Raw genomic sequence first — 13,658 nt, 5'->3', positions numbered from 1 at the left:
AGTATAAATGAAAATTTTGTAGTTCTGCAGGTATCTATCTGGTTAATATGACCCCTTTAGAAACTGGGTATTTTATAAATTTTAAAAGTCTTTCTAGAATTTGGATCTCTCTCTCTCTCTATCCTTTTAGTAGCTTTTAATTTGTAAATTGTAACAACTGTGACCATGAATATATTTGTCAATAAAAAGAGATACACACATGTAACTTCTCTTTAGAAGAATAGAATGGAGGAAAAGGTAGTGTTATTGTCCTGTAATCCCTAGTATAACTAACAGGTAACTTAGCGACTTAAAAATATTTTTCTCTTGAACTGAGCCAATAAGAAGTACATCTTAGGCTGCTTTTAGCTATCACATACCCAGTTGTTGGAGCACTCTCAATACCTCTTGCAAAGTTTTGTAGGTGAAATACCAGTAATATAAATCAAATGTGATAACTGATTACAAATTCATCATTTGGACACTAGTAATATTTTAACATAGCTGAATGTAAAGACTTGCCTCAGGTAATGGATTATTATTTTTTTTTATGTAACAACAATTGCAAGTGTCCCCTTGAATAAAATACATATGTGCCCTGTAAATTAGTCACTTTAGCTTAGCAATAATTAGTTCAGTTTCTAAAGACCAGTTCTTAACTTTTGTAGTAATAATTTTGATCCATGTAGGAGATTTAGACTGCTAATTTAGTCACAAAGGCCTACAAACAAAAATCAGATAAAATGTTTATTTTACCTAGTAGCTTGACACTAAAGTACCTGAACTGTCTAACAATAACCCCTATGAACTTCCAAAGAATCACTTAAGATGTGAAATAGAGCAGTAATAATGAAGTATTTCATTCAAAAGCTATGAAGCCAAACATATTTATGTACCATTTACAATGAATGTAAATGTTCTTACTCAAAAGTTTACAGTGAATAAATGACAGCTTAGAATGTAACTATAGAAAAAAACATTTCTATATTATGACTAATTATAATAAGCATTCAGAAAAACTGAATGCATGAAGTTTCCCATACAAAGTTAAGGCAACATAGGTGACCTTTAAATATAAAGTGTGCTTTTCATCTAAAGTTTTAAGAATGTATTCCTACCATTTTTTAAAAAAGGAATGACAAGATTAATTTAAATATGAAGAAACTGAAGTTATTTATATTTTTCAAAGCCTAGGGCTATGACTTAGTTTATTGTTTAAAGGCTGGGGTAGGGAGAACATCTCTGGCCAAACACATTCTGTAGGAAATGTTTGTCTGATAAGAAATTAAGAAAACTCTTATCCAAGGTCTAGCTGAAGACTGAATATGTGTCTCAATATAGGCTGAATTATTAAAATAACTAATATTGAAATCATGGGGAAGACAATAAAGAAACTATACTGTGTCCTTCTGCAAAGCAAAGTACTAAACTCCCTAACACAACTTTTATTTAGATTTAGATGTAAAATGCTGACTTAAAGGAGGAAATGACACAGTAATAAAATAAGGCATTAATAGCTTAGAATATTTTGATACCAAAGAGAATTCTTTGTGAAAATGAAATGTAAAATGCATAATTTTAAAAAAATGGACTCTTTGATATACTTTTTGGGCAACAGTTACATTGACAATGGCCATTTCAAAAGTTAGAGAACTCTTTTTATGATTTCTAAATGGCTGATTCATTCTCTGGATGTAAAATAAAACAGAGGCCATTTTTTTTTAAAGGGAGTTTGTTAGAGAACCACACTCCATCAGGAGACCTTAGTCCAACCTTTTCAATTTCCTAGTATAGAAACTGAGGTCCAGAAAGGTCATAGAACCCAAGTCTCCTTTTTCTCAGCAGTTTGAAAAAATTAAATGCTGGGGATACTTGCAAACTGCATATAAAAGGACTATAACTGAACCTCCAGGGAAGGAGAATGAAGGCAGTCTGGATTTTAGGGGAAACAAAACAAAACAAAACAAAAAACTTCTTCCACCAAACAATACACACAGGAAGGCAAGAGACCTGAGAACGGACTCTGTTACTCATTCACTCAGGGTCCAAATATTAATGGACTAAACCTGGTTCTAAGAACTTGCTTTACAGCTTGTTTCCCTGATAGGCTTCTCTGTAGGTGTCCAGTAAGTGCAAAGCATTCTTTCCCCAATGTTCCACAGCACTCTAAACAACACTCAAAGCAAAGCTTCATGACAAGGACTGAATTTCTATAACCACAGTAGCATCTTTTACTACATCTCAAGGTCCTTCTGAAAACAATAATGAGGAGCAATTTCCAGATCCAGGTAGACTGTTTGATTTTTCAGTTCTTGTTTGCCTTGTGTTCATAAAGGCAGGAATTTGAAGGCAGAGGAAAATCAGAACATAATGTACATCATAGCTGCAGAAAATAATCAAGGGGAAAATAGACTGTATATATGCAACTAGAAGTCATTTCACTTGGTGACTTTGTGAGTCATGCTGCCCATGTCTGTATGAATGGGGACTCTGTTTTTGGTTGTACATTAAGAGGACCTAAATAAAATGGAAACCTTTATGGGGGAAGAAGAGTGAAAAGGAGAATATTAACTTTTAAAATATGGGGGGAGGGGGGTATCCAAGGTGGTGGTGACCAGCATGCACCGTATCTGAGGGACACAGGATCCAAAACTCTGAAATCAGTGAGTGGAGGGGCAGCTGAAGCCAGAACATCAACATTGAGGCTTCCTGGGCAAGAGGGGACAACCCATGAGCTGTGACAATTTGGATCCAAGTCACCCATGTGTTAATATTTAGGCAGTCTGCTTCTGGGTTGTCTAGCAACCTCTGATGTCATCATGTGTCCTTTGACAGGTAGTCACACTAGGCAGCCATGGTTAAGTTGCTCCTTAAAAGGACCAAGTAGCCACTTTGTCATTCTCTTGCCCTCTTGCTCTCTTACTCTCTCAAGCTCTCTCGCTTTTCTCTGTTGGGGCAGCCCCTTCCCCCTATCATGTCTTGATCTCTCCTTCTCTCTTTCTCTTCATCTCCATCCAATAAACTTCTTTTATATAAAATCTGTTGTGTACATCATCATTTCACTGGTACTAATACCATGGACATCTCCAGGTCTGAGAGTGGCAAATATTCCACCCCCCTGCACTTCCCCTTGCCCCAAGCATGGGCCTCCCTGCTTGGAGGTGACTTGGTTGTCCCAAGCTCGAGTCTCTGAGTGAGGCTCAATAGTGACTGAGATAGCACAGGTGGCAGCAGTAGGGCCTCCGAGTTCTGTGGCCGCGGTGCTGGCTAGCCAAAGCAGGAACCTCCATGTTGTTGACTGACACAGAAGAGAAGTCTACCTGAAGTATAGGTCTCCCAGCCTGGTGGCCAAACAGTGGATGCCACTGAGCTGATGGACTTCCTACACTTTCATTTGCCCTTGCAGGCCCAAATCTGAGACTAGAGAACAAGGGGGAACCCCTGTGCTTTCTGATTAGGCCTGCTAGCTAGAGTCAGTGAGTGAGCCTTCAAGTGATTGTGTGCAGAACCCCAGATCCAGTGTCCCTCTACGCTAGCAGCCAGACATCTGATCCCCCTCCCCCCACTGTGTGCAATGTAGGGATCCTTGGGACAGTGTTCTCAACATTGAAGGCCCTGTTCTGAGTCCAGGCAAATAATTCCTGGAGCCCAGACAGATTTGAATATAAGGCCAGTACAACAGGCTTGTAGGCCACTGAGGTATTCAGGGCACCCGCACATGCATATTGCAACCACAAACACAGCCCGCAACCCCTCCTGCGCTTAAGCTCCACCCTTCCAGGCATCTACATGCTCTGGCACCCTGTCCTTCAAGGCACACTTACGTGTACACTCCTGCGCTTGTGCACCCGTGCCTGCAACCTTCCTCCCTTAGCCACAGTTGAAACACCAACATCCACTCTCAAACCGGTGGACATCTATCATCATCCTGAAGAATACTCCACACACCAGAGACAGACAGACCAAGTCTGAAGTAGAGACTCCAGGAACAAACAGTGAAGGTTACAGATGGATAGAAGTAGGCATAAAATCAAACCCAGCAAAAATCAGGACGTCATGGCTTCACCAGCAAACTCAAAAATCAATGGATATTTTAATTCATCAGAAACACAGGAAAATGATCTCAAATCTATGCTTATCAAGTTATTAGAGGCACATAAAGAGGAAACAAAGCTCTCAAAGAAATACAGGCAAACAGCCAAACAAATGGAGGCACATGCAGAGGCACATAGAGAGAAAACTAACAAAAAAATAGAAATTATGGAAAGACAGGAATCCACATTCAAACAGATGAAGGAAATCATGAAAGACAGGGAAACAGTATTAAAATCAATAAAGAAAACAAAAACAGAGAAAACCGTGGAGCTGAAGAACTTAGGGAAAAGATCAGGAACCACAAAGGTAAGCATCACCAACAGAATACAAGAGATGGAAGAGAGAATATCAGGCACCGAAGATACAACTGCAGAAATTAATACATCTCTCAAAGAAAAAGTAAAATCAGAAAAGTCCCAAACACGAAACATCCAAGAAATCAAGGGACGCCATGAAAAGAAAGAATCTAAGAATAAATAGGAATAGATGAAAAAGAAGATTTCAGGCTCTAAGGTCTGAAAAATATTTTCAGGAAAATCATAGAAAAAAAATTCCCAACTTAAAGAAAGAGATGTCCAGCACCTCATGGAACCTTCTTAAAAATTGAGAAATTAGGCACGTGCAAAGCAAGCCTCAACAGATACAAGAAGACTGAAATAATCCCTTGTATCCTATCAGACCACTATGGCTTAAAACTAGACCTCAAGGATAACAGAAATAACAAAAAGTTTACATACACATGGAAATTAAACAACTCTCTACTCAATGACTGCTTGGTCAGGGAAGAAATGAAAAAAGAAATTAGAGACTTCCTAAAATTCAAGGAAAATAAAGAGACAACTTACCCAGACTTATGGGACACAATGAAAGCAGTGTTAAGAGGAAAGTTCATAGAACTAAGTGCCTCCAGGAAGAAGTTGGAGACATCTCATACAAGCAACATAATGGCACACCTGGAAGTCCTAGGAGAAAAAAAAGAACAGACACACCCAAGAGGAGTAGATGACTGGAAATAATCAAACTCAGAATAGAAATCAATGAATTAGAAACAAAGAAAACAATTCAAAGAAACAAAAAGACCAAGAACTGGTTCTTTGAGAAAATCAACAAGATAGACAAACCTTTAGCTAAACTAACTAAAACGCAGAGAGAAACTATCCAAATTAGAAAAAAAACAGAAATGAAAAGGGGACATAACGACAGACACTGAGGAAATCCAAACAATCAACAGGTCTTAGTATAAAAGGCTATATGCCACAAAATTTGAAAATCTAAATGAAATGGACAATTTTCATGATAGATTCCATTTACCAAAATAAAATCAAGAACAAGGAAATAGATTAAATAGACCTATATCTCCCAAGAAAATAGAAGCAGTCATCAAAATTCTCCCTTCCAAAAAAAGTCCAGGTCCAGTTGGTTTCAGGGCAGAATTCTACCAGAACATCAAAGAAGAGCTAAATATGATTCTCTTCAAACTATTCCACAAAATAGAAACAGAAGGAACATTACCAAACTCATTCTCTGAAGCCACAGTCACCTTGATACCTAAACCACACAATGACCCAAGCAAAAAACAAAACAAAACAAAACAAAACAAAAAAACCTTCAGACCTATCTCTCTTATGAACTTTGATGCAAAAATACTCAACAAAATACTCCCAAATCGAATCTAAGAACACATCAAAGATATCATCCGGAATGCAGCCAAGCACACATATTGTTGCAAGCATTTTGTAAAGGGAGTTGAAGATAGTGGAGAGTGGAGCAGGGTCCTCAGGAGGCCTCCCTAGGGCCACAGCAGCTGGAAGTTGCCCCTCCCCCTGCCCTGCCAAGGCTGATGGTGCAAGAAGTGCAGGAAGGGGGCCGGGGGTACCCGCCCCCGGCCAGCAGAAGTCATGAACTCCAATGTAGAGAACCAGGGAGGGAGAGTGGGATTGGGAGGGAATGAGGAAGGCGGCTACAGCTGGGATACAAAGTTAATAAAATGTAATTAATATAAAAAAACATAGCTTTTTCATATTTCAAGGTTTCCTTCCAGGATACACAATAAATACCCAGTTAGTTGTAATACCTGGTTTTAAAACAAAAAAAAAAACAAAAAAAAAAAACAAAAAAAAAAAAGAGGAGAGAGAATCTGCCTCCCCACATCATCCACCTAGTGTACAAGGAGGTGACAACACTGATGGCAGACCCACCTGGTGGCATTAAAGTCTTCCCCAATGAGGAGGATCTCACGGACTTGTAGGTCACCATTGAGGGCCCTGAGGGGACCCCTTATGCAGGAGGTCTGTTCTGCATGAAGCTCCCACTGGGCAAGGACTTCCCTGCTTCCCCACCCAAGGGCTACTTCCTGACTAAGATCTTCCACCCAAATGTGGGTCACAAAGGTGAGATCTGTGTCAACGTTTTCAAGAGGGAATGGATAGCTGAGCTGGGCATCCAACATGTGCTGCTAACCCAGAGTCTGCACTCAACAAAGAAGCAGGCTGCCTGCTTTTGGAGAACTGCAAAGAGTATGCTGCCTGGGTTGTCTGCTCACAGAAATCCATGGGGGTGCAAGTGGCACCAGCAGTGGGAGGGCTGAGGCTATTGGGGACCTTGCCAGTAGGGCTAGAGCCTCCTCCACTAACCCTATGACCCCAGGGGTCCTAGGTGGAGCTGAGGGTCCCATGGCAAAAAAACATGCAGGTGAGCAAGATAAGAAGCTGGCAGCCAAGAAAAAGTTGGACAAGAAGCGGGCACTGAGACAACTGTAGTGGGCCCTTCTCTCTACTTTGTTCCTTCTGTTCTGTCCCTCCCACTCTGTCTCTAAGTTATTTAAATTATGGCTGTGGTGGGGGAGGGAGTGGGGAGCACCAGAACCTGGATTTGCTTTTTTAAATAAAAAAAAAAAAAATGGAAAAACAAAAACAAACGAAAGAAAACAAAACAAAAAAAAGGTATCATCCACCATGACAAGTAGGCTTCATCCCAGGCATGCAGGGGTAGTTCAATATATGGAAATCCATCAATGTAATCCACCATATAAATAAATGGAAGGAGAAAAACCACATGATCATCTCCTTAGATGCTGAAAAAGCATTTGACTAAAATGCAACACCGATTTATGTTTAAAGTCTTGAAGAAATCAGGGAGACAAGACACATACATAAACATAGTAAAGACAACATACAGCAAGCCTATAGCCAACATCAAACTAAATGGAGAGAAACTTAAATCAATCCCACTGAAAACAGGGACAAGGCAAGGCTCCCCACTCTCTCCATATCTCCTCAACATAGTTCTTGAAGTCCTTGCTAGAGCAATAAGAATTAAAGGAGATCAAGGGGATACACATTGGAAAGGAAGAAGTCAAAGTATCATATTTGGAAATGATATGATAGTATACATGACTGACCCCAAAAATTTAACCAGAGAACTCCTTCAGCTAATAAACATCAACAGAAAAAGTGGCTGGATAAAAAATTAAGTAAAACAAAACAAAACAAAACAAAACAAAACAAAAAAAAAAAACAAAAAAAACCCAAAACCATCAGTTGCCCTCCTGTATATGAAAGACAAAAGGACTGAGAAAGAAATTAGGGAAACAACACTCTTCACAATAGCCACTAATAAGATAAAGTACCTTGGTGTAACTCTGACCAAGCAAGTGAAAGACATATTTGAAAAAAACTTAGTCTCTGAAGAAAGAAACTGAAGAAGATATCAGAAGATGGAAAGATCTCCAAATGCTCATGGATCGGTAGGATTAACACAGTGAAAATGGCCATCCTGCCCAAAGCAATCTAGAGATTCAATGTAATTCCCATCAAAATACCAACACAATTCTTTACAGAACTTGAAAGAAAAATTCTCAAATTCATATGGAAAAACAAAAATCCCTGAATTTCTAAAACAACACTGTACAACAACAGATCGTCTGGAGATTTCTTCATCCCTCATGTTAAGTTGTACTACAGAGCAATAGTAATAAAAACTGCATGGTGCTGGCATAGAAACAGGATGGTGGATCAATAGATTTGAATAGATGACCCAGAAATAAACCCACACACCTACAGATATTGATTTTTGACAAAGTAGCCAAAACCATACAATGGAAAAAAAAAAAAAAAGACAGCATCTTTAACAAATGGTGCTGGTCTAACTGGATGTCTACATGTAGAAAAATGCAAATAGATCCATACTTATCACCCTGAACAAAACTAAAGTCCAAGTGGATCAAGACCTCAAAATAAAACCAGACACACTAAACCTGTTAGAAGAAAATGTGGTGAAGAGCCTTGGCCTCACTGGTACAAGAGACATCTTCCTGAAAAGAACACCAATAGCACAGGCTCCAAGATCAACAACAAGAAATGGGACCTCATAAAATTGAAAAGCTTCTGTAAAGAAAATGACACTATCCTCAGAACAAAAAGACAGCCTACAGATTAGGAAAGGATCTTCACCAGCCCTATATCTGACTGAGGGGTAATATCCAGAATATATAAAGAACTCAAAAAGTTAAACAGCAACAAATCAAGTAATCCAATTAAAAAATGGGATATAGAACTAAATAGAGAATTATCTATAGAGGAATATCTAATGGCAGAGAAACACTTAAAGAAATGCTCAATATCCATAGTCATCAGGGAAATGCAAATCAAAACGACCTTGAGTTTTCACCTGACACCCAGCAGAATGGCTAAGATCAAAAACTCAAGTGAGAACACATGATGGAGAGGACATGGAGAAAGGGGAACCCATCTCCATTGCTGGTAAGAATGTAAATTTGTACATCCACTTTGGTAATCAATCTGGTGCCTTCTCAGACAATTAAGAACAGTGCTTCGTCAAGATCTAGCTATAGCATTCCTAGGCATATATCCAAAATATAATCCAAAATATATTCAAGTATACAATAAGGACATCTGCTCTTCCATGTTCATAGCAGCTTTATTTGTAATAGCCAGAATTTGGAAACAACCCAGATGTTCCTCAGTTGAGGAATGGATACAGAAATTGTGGCACATTCACACAATCGAATACTATTTAGAAATTAAAAACATGGAAATCAAGAAGTTTCAGGCAATTGGTGGGAACTAGAAAAGATCATCCTGAGTGAGTTATCCCAGATGTAGACACATGGCATATACTCACTTACAAGTGGATATTAGACATATAGGATAAACATACTAAAATCTGTACACCTAAAGAAGCTAAGCAATAAGGAGGAACCTGGGAAAGATGCTCAAACCTCATTCAGAAAGGCAAATGGGGTGGACATTGGAAGAGGTAGAAAACAGGGAACAGAACAGGAGCGTACCACAGAGGGCCTGTGAAAGACTCTACCCAGCAAGGTATCAAAGCAGAGGCTGAGACTCATACTCAAACTTTAGGCAGAATGCATGAAATTTTATGAAAGGATGAGACAGAAAGACCGCTAGGGGACACACGCTCCACAAGGAGAGCAACAGAACCAAAAATCTAGACCAAGGGAATTCTGAGACAGATAACTCAACTATGGAGTTGAGTTCATGGAGATAACCTGGAACTCTTGCACAGATGTAGCCCATAGACTCAGTCTCCAATTGGGTTCCCAAGTAAGGGGTATAGGGTCTGTCTCTGACATGAACTCAGTTGGCTGGGTCTTTGATCACATGGGAGGAGATGAGGAAGGGAGGGTGGGATTAGGAGGGAATGAAGGAGGAAGCCACAGCTGGGTTACAAAGTGAACAAACTATAATTATAAGAAGTAAAGAAATTAAAAAATATAGGGGGATAATGACAGTAGCCAATTTGTTCATCTCCTCTGTTTATTCTCATGAAGGATGTTACAGAAGAGCCCTATTATTAACTGAACCAGATACATCAGAAATGGAACTGTCAGCACTCAAGAGGTGTGCTTTAGAGGTTCTTTTGAAAATGAAGCACAGCTTTCTGAGTAGCAGGAGTCCTCAAGGCTCTCATACAATGGCAGATGCTTTGTTATATTAGGGACACAGAGATACTACAGACATGAGGTCTAGCTTTAATGGGACAGATTTTTGAATCACACAGAATCATGCTGGCCAGCACATTAAGCATGGGATGATTCCATGTAAGTATGATATACTAAAAAATGAATCAAAAAGCTGCCTTTGAAGCCAGATAAGGAAGAAAAAAGTCTTCAATTTGTACAATTGTCATTAAAATAGCTAAATATCATCTAGCCTCCTACTTTAGGGTATGTTAGAAAACATTTGTTCTTCATGCCTTTAAATATTCTTCCCTCTAATGCTCAGAAGTAAAAGATTCCTGATTTTACTTTAGAAAATATTTTGACTCCTATCAGCAATGTGGTACATTATATCCCAACAAAATCATGGGTAGCATGCATACCATATAAGTTCTACAAAAACAAAGCCTATTCATTTATACCATCCTGAAAATGAGCAGTTGAAGTGACTATACCTAGAATCAACTCTTCAAACTGCCCATTGTCTTTTGTCTTAGACCCTTTCACATTGTTTTAAAAGAAAACACAAACCTCAAGTAGTGAAACTATACTAGATTCAGGCTCTGTGTCATTTTGGAAGATTGCAACATGCTACATAATGTTTCTTTATTTCTAAAGTGCCACATCTCTCAGTCATCCTGTCATTTAAAATTAACATAATGCTGTCAAGGGAAGAACACTGAACATTGGTGGTGACAAGTTTTTATGTTCAAACACAAGGGAAATTTTGTTGGAATTCTCCCTGGTGAATAATTTTCCTCATTTAACAATCATTTTAGCCTTGCAGGTGGATAGGACAACACATCAGTTAATGGATTTTATTCACTTTTCATACCTTTAAAAGATGCCTTTAATTAGTTATTCTACTAAAGTAACACACATCATCAGTGGCCCTATTCCACCTGCTGCTTATAACAAATGCACTATAAAATTCTCCATTAAAATTCTTTAGTAATTTTGTTTTCTGCTATGGCATAAGCACGTACAACACTCTGCATTTCATATTAAAACTAAATATAAAAAAATAGGGTGCTTATTCAGGGAAAGAAGTTCTGATTACTTGACAATGTAAAGTTTCTTAAAGAGGTTATAGCTTTCACAATATAGTTGACTTCTCAAAATGGACAATCAAAAATACATAATTAATAAATAAATAGAGGCCATAAGGCCATCTTCCTAGTTTTCTTTTACATAATAATCACACATATAAGTAAACATGCAAATGTACTGATACACAGACAGAGAATGTAAAGATGAGGGAGGTGGCTAAGATCAGGATGTAAAGTGAATCAATTAAAAAAGTAATTAAAAAAATAAGAATGTAAAGAAACATAGTTTAGGATAGCCAAAGCCAACAACAGGAAGTGTACATGTTTGCTATGGAAGTAATGTTTTCCAACCATTTTCAGTCTACAGCTGCCTTAATCTGTGCTTGTAGATTCTACAAATGCTACAAAGGTCCTGACTGTATTCAAAAATGAAATGGTGAGATTATGAGGGACTTAGATTTCTGTTTTATAATTTAAAGTTTTTGGTTTTCTTCAGTAAGTCAATATTACTAAGGATACTCACTCTCTCACTCCTTCCCTTCCCCTCCCCATCCTCCCCCCCCCTCTTTCTGGATTAGGCTATTGATAATCACTTGGGTTTTCACTGTGTGGTTATTGTGAAAAGCACTGCTAAGAGCTTTTTAATATAAATTATTGTTTTAATAACTATCTTAAATTAATTTGGGCATGCATCTAAGAATGGAATTGTATCAGCTTATAATTAAAAATGTTTTAGGTTCCATCTTAACACCTTGTTTAAAGTAGCAATGGTTTTCATGATTAGTAAAGGCAAACTTTAGACTGTTCTTCCCAAAAAACATCATTCTCTTTTCAACTACAATTGTAGCACCCCTAAAACTAATATTCCCATTCTTATAGTTAAATGCGACCTCACGAAACTTAAAAACTTCTGTAAAGCAAAGGACCCTATCTTCAAAACAAAAGGACACCCTACAAATTAGGAAAGGATCTTCACCAACCCTATATCCAGAAAATATACTATTCTAATATTATATATATTATATATGTATTATATATAATATATATAATATGTTATATATATATTATATAGGGCTAATATCTAGAATATATTAAGAACTCAAGAAGTTTAACAGCAAAAAATCAAGTAATCCAATTAAAAAATGGGGTACAGAGCTAAACAGAGAATTCTCTGCAGAGGAATATCAAATGGCAGAGAAACACTTAAAGAAATGTTCACCCTCATTAGCCATCAGGAAAATGCAAATCAAAATGACCCTAAGATTTCACCTTACACCCATCAGAATGGCTAAGATCAAAAACTCAAGAGACAACACATGCTGGAGAGGTTGTGGAGAAAGGGGAACCCTCCTCCACTGCTGGTGGGAATATAAACTTGTACAACCACTCTGGAAAGCAATCTGTCGATTTCTCAGACAACTAGGAATAGAACTTCCTCAAGATCCAGCTATACCACTCCTAGGCATATATCCAAAAGTTTCTCAAGTACACAATAAGGACATTTGTTCATGCATGTTTGTAGTAGCCTTATTTGTAATAGCCAGAAGCTGGAAACAGCCCAGATGCCCCTCAGTGGAGGAATGGATGCACAAATTGTGGTATATCTACACAATGGAATATTACTCAGCAATAAAAAAAAGGAAATCATGAAATTTGCAGGTAAATGGTGGGATCTGGAAAAGATCATCCTGAGTGAGCTATCCCCGAAGCAGAAAGATGCACACGGTATATACTCACTCATTATAGACATATAATATAGGATAAACCTATTAAAATCTGTACACCTAAAGAAACTAATCAAGAGGGAGGACTCTTGCTAAAATGCTCAATTCCTATCCAGAAAGGCAAAGAGGCTGGACATCAGAAGAAGGAGAAAAGAGGGAACAAGTCAGGAGCTGACACAGAGGACCTCTGAAAAGCTCTTCCCTCCAGACTATCAATGTAGATGCTGAGACTTATGGGCAACCTTTGGGCAGAGTACAGGGAATCTTAGAAAAGAAGTGGGAAACAGTAAGATCTGGAGAGGACAGGAACTCCACAAGGAGAGCAACAGAACCAAAAAATCTGAGCACAGGGGTCTTTCCTGAGACTGATATTCCAACTAAGGACTATGCATGGAGATAACCTAAGACCCCTACACAGATGTAGCCCATGGCAGTTCAGTATCCAAGTGGGTTCCATTGTAATAGGAACAGGGACTGTCTCTGACATGAACTGATTGGTCTGCTCTTTAAAGCAGCATTACAGAAAAAGACAAGGCAGCCACTCCTGATGAGACCTAATTGACTAGGATCAGAAGGAAGGAAAAGGAGTCCTCCCCTATCAGTGGACTTGGGGAGGAGCATGCATGCAGAGGGTGGAGGAAGGGAGGGATTGGGACGGGAGGAGGGAGAGAACCACAGGGGGGATACAAAGTGAATAAAGTGTAATTAATATACTTTAATAGTTTAAAATAAAAAAAAAAGAAATGTTTAACATCCTTTGTCATCAGGGAAATGCAAATCAAAACCACCCTGAGATTTCACCTTACACCCATCAGAATGGCTAAGACCAAA

At 38.4% G+C, this 13,658-nt stretch overlaps 1 protein-coding gene and 1 pseudogene across 1 annotated transcript in view; one reads left to right on the top strand and one right to left on the bottom strand.

The window, feature by feature from the left end:
- The window catches only part of Ammecr1 (AMMECR nuclear protein 1), a 179,208-nt gene that overhangs the window by 20,123 nt on the left and 145,427 nt on the right, over positions 1 to 13,658 (bottom strand). The window lies entirely within an intron of this gene.
- Positions 226 to 6,833, top strand: LOC129674851 (ubiquitin-conjugating enzyme E2 S-like; annotated as a pseudogene).

The sequence above is a fragment of the Psammomys obesus genome, unplaced genomic scaffold, assembly GCF_907164565.1.
Source record: "Psammomys obesus unplaced genomic scaffold, mPsaObe1.curated_primary_1811, whole genome shotgun sequence".
In the NCBI taxonomy this organism is placed as follows: Eukaryota; Metazoa; Chordata; class Mammalia; order Rodentia; family Muridae; genus Psammomys; species Psammomys obesus.
This window is presented reverse-complemented; position numbering and strand designations above follow the sequence as displayed.